A 3579-nucleotide genomic window follows, 5' to 3' on the forward strand; every position below is an offset into this window, starting at 1 on the left:
AATGTTCCGATTTCCCAAACTTTGACCGCTTTTTATCGAGTGACAAAGGAGATATTTACGAAATTATAACATTCGACCGTATAATGTTCTAATTACGATATACTAACTGATCCTTACCCTAAGACTTTACGTTTTTTTATCGGCAACGAAACAAATTTCTAGCTCCAACCGTTGGAAAACGCCTTACCCCAGAAATTATTGTCGGCTTTTTTTTCGGTCGAAATAGCTTTGTAATTGTCCAAAACATTGTACCACAACGGAAACAACTTGCCAATATTAACTTCTAACGTTTCTAACGCTCCAATTTAACGGCGCATTCACCCTAACCCTTAAAAATTGTTTTATCATAAGATGTCTATGCCGTCGCGACAAAGATTTCTATGCCATTTTTTTCCCACGAGGTGTTGGCGCGAAATGTAGCATTTTCTAATTACGAAATACTAACTGATTCTTACCCTAAGACTTTACGTTTTTTTATCGGCAACGAAACAAATTTCTAGCTCCAACCGTTGGAAAACGCCTTACCCCAGAAATTATTGTTGGCTTGTTTTCGGTCGAAATAGCTTTGCAATTGTCCAAAACATTGTACCACAACGGAAACAACTTGTCAATATTAGCTTCTAACGTTTCTAACGCTCAATTTTAAGGGCGCATTCACCCTAACTCTAAAAAATGCTTTATGATAAGATGTCTATGCCGTCGCGCCAGTAATTTCTATGCCATTTTTTCTCGCGAGATGTTAGGGCAGTCATTTGGGGCAGTCAGTCGTGGAAATAACATCGTTTAAGTTTGACGATTGGAGTATAGTTAGAGAGGAAAGTAAAATTGTTTCAAGTACAGCATTGTACAAAAGGTTAAGACCTCTGTCGAAACATAGCGCATAGGAGTATCAATAGCTCAAAACTAGCTGTAACGCCGGACAGTTTACGTTTGTTAAAGGAGCGGAATCCCTTGCCCATCACTGTAGCCTTAACCCTAACACGTGTATTTTTTATTTCCTTTACTAGGGTTGGAGCTTTAACATTTAAAACTTGAAAGCATGGACAATATGAGTGACCTCACCCAGAAAGAGATTCCAGTTGAAGAAAGTAACACAGTGAATGCCACGACGTTGGAAAAGAAATGTACAGCGGAACAGGTTTGTTTTCTCATCTCGTGTAGTTTGTGCGACTATCCTTTATAACCTACTTGTTGTTTGAAGTATGATAATGCCCCAGCTGAAGTGGTGGCGGACAAGGAGACAGGCCTGCTTCGCAGTTGCACCCTGAAAGTGATGCCAATTAAAGGATGTAACGAAGTAAGTAAAACACTGGATGCCACGTCCATGGACGAGAAATGTTCAGCGGAACAGTTTTTTAGTTTTCTCATCTACCGTGGTTTGTGCGATATCCTTTATAACCTGCTTGTTGTTTGCAGTGTGATAATGCCCGACCTGAAGTGGTGGCGGACGATGGAAAAGACGTGCGTGGTACCCAGAAACAGAAGAAATGAAGACATTTGAAGACAGTTAAACATTCGTATAATCGAATTGTGTTTCCTTTTCTTTTCGTTCCTACTCAATATTCGAATGTGCTATTGTGGCGGTTTTAAATTTGCAAATATTATCACTTTTTGGCAATCTGACTTTTGATTGTGATGTTATTGTTACTTAAACTACTAAAAGTTCCTTAGGGCCACGTGTAGGAGGAAATTTCTTCCTTTCTATCTGAAAAAATGTACGTCCCATCTCGAAAAAGTTACTTAGGGCTAGGGTTAAGACCATTTGAGCTGTCGAGGTATCGAAAAACGCTTCCCTGAGGGTTAAGGCCAATAAAGCAAGCCGCAATTGGAAAAAAAGTATTCTTATTTGGGTTTATGACCAATAAGTTGGTGAGAATTGGAAAAGCGCTTCGCTGAGTGAAAATTAGGTTTAAGGTCAATAACACAAGCCGCAATTGGTGAAAAGCATCGTTGTTTGGGGTTGTGATCAATAAGTTGGTGAGAATTGGAAAAGTGCTTCGCTGAGTGAAAACTAGGTTTAAGGCCAATAACACAAGCCGCAGTTGGTGAAGAGCATCGTTGTTTGAGGGTAAGGACCAATTGGTCTGTTGGAACCAGAAAAACGCTACTCTGAGTGAACACTGGGTTTAAGGTCATTAACACATCAATTATAAGGGCGGACTCACTCTAACACCTAAAAAATTTTTTGATCTGATATGTTGCACTTACACTTGTCGAAGGTTCCTCAAACAGATTAACAAAGCATCGATACCTTTCAAGTTCAGCTCACATTAACACATTACTCAGTATCTTTTGCAAAGGTAAAATTTAATGAAAATGAAAATTTAATGAAAATTTATTGAAAATGAAAATTTACTGAAATTGAAAAAATTTACAAAAAAAAATAACTATAAAATAATAATAACAATAACAAACTAACCACAAAACTTAACAATGATAACACACATGTTATCAGTGCTTCCTCTGAATAAACAATAGTCAATCAAATTGCTGCAAACATTGTTAATCGGTATGTCTTTAATATTAAATTTTGCTTTGATATAACTGCACAACTCTTCATTGTTCGATACGTCGTGGATGCCATCACAAGCGAGCACGATAAACTCATCTTCTTCCTTGTTTCTTCCAATCACTGTGATGTCTGGCTCTGGAGATATTAACTGTGCACTAGGTCCTTTGGTTGTGTCATTCTTGAAAGAATAATCGCCAAGCGCCCGTGATACGGCAAGTGATCCATTTACTCGCTTACTGATGACTTTACCTCCCGCATTTTCAATCCTTTCTTTTTCTGCAGGATTGCAGGGCTTGTGGTCCGCGGTAGCAAAATAAACTTTGCCTTTTCTATACAACATAGCTCTCGAATCACCAGAATTTATGAAATAGTATCGTGACGGGGATATCAGAACGCAGACCGCAGTTGAACCACTTTGCTCATGGCGAATGTCTCGCATGATCATGTCAAATTTAAAAAACGCTTCAGTGACGGCATCCTTGATGAGCGTTTCCTCTTCATCTAATTTATCGTCAGCAACCAGTTTTCGTACGTTCTCGTGTTCCAATATTACATCAATAAGATGCTGCGATGAGTATTTTGCAACCTTGGAACCAGAGTGGCCGTCAAAAACACCAAAATACGACCAGTTTGGAAGGCCGCTTAGGCTTGTTTGGGCGGAGTGGTAATCTTCCATTTCACTCCGCCAGCCTTGCATGCTGGCTAACCCAAACGAGAGTTCCTCGGTCTCTCTCATTTCGCTGTACTTTATTTTGCCTAAATAATGAACATCGATAAGATACATTTGTTGATATATATGAATAGGCCTAAATTAAGGATTTTATTGAAACGGAATGTATGATGAATGTTTAAGGTAAGAAAGTTGAAATTTTCTACAGATTATATGTTAGTAACAACACTTAAACTTTCGCTTTGAACGGCGTAATCAAAAATAAATTTATCTACATTTTTCGGCTCTGTAATTGATGAAGACAGTTACTTTGTAACCCTAAAACGTTAATTACAAACAGCATTAATACATGCCAACCAACACTTACATAGTCTAGACCTGGAGGAGTGGACTCGGC

The 3579-nt window shown here is 38.6% G+C and overlaps 1 long non-coding RNA gene and 1 pseudogene across 1 annotated transcript; one reads left to right on the forward strand and one right to left on the reverse strand.

The window, feature by feature from the left end:
- The first annotated feature begins 1005 nt into the window (after nucleotides 1–1005).
- Nucleotides 1006–1577, forward strand: LOC143465992 (uncharacterized). The gene is made up of 3 exons (XR_013118679.1): nucleotides 1006–1138; nucleotides 1202–1297; nucleotides 1417–1577. It is a non-coding gene; the product is annotated as an uncharacterized LOC143465992 (long non-coding RNA).
- An 837-nt stretch (nucleotides 1578–2414) lies between these two features.
- LOC143466234 (protein phosphatase 1B pseudogene) lies at nucleotides 2415–3248 on the reverse strand (annotated as a pseudogene).
- Between the last annotated feature and the right edge of the window lie 331 nt (nucleotides 3249–3579).

The sequence above is a fragment of the Clavelina lepadiformis genome, chromosome 7, assembly GCF_947623445.1.
Source record: "Clavelina lepadiformis chromosome 7, kaClaLepa1.1, whole genome shotgun sequence".
In the NCBI taxonomy this organism is placed as follows: domain Eukaryota; kingdom Metazoa; phylum Chordata; class Ascidiacea; order Aplousobranchia; family Clavelinidae; genus Clavelina; species Clavelina lepadiformis.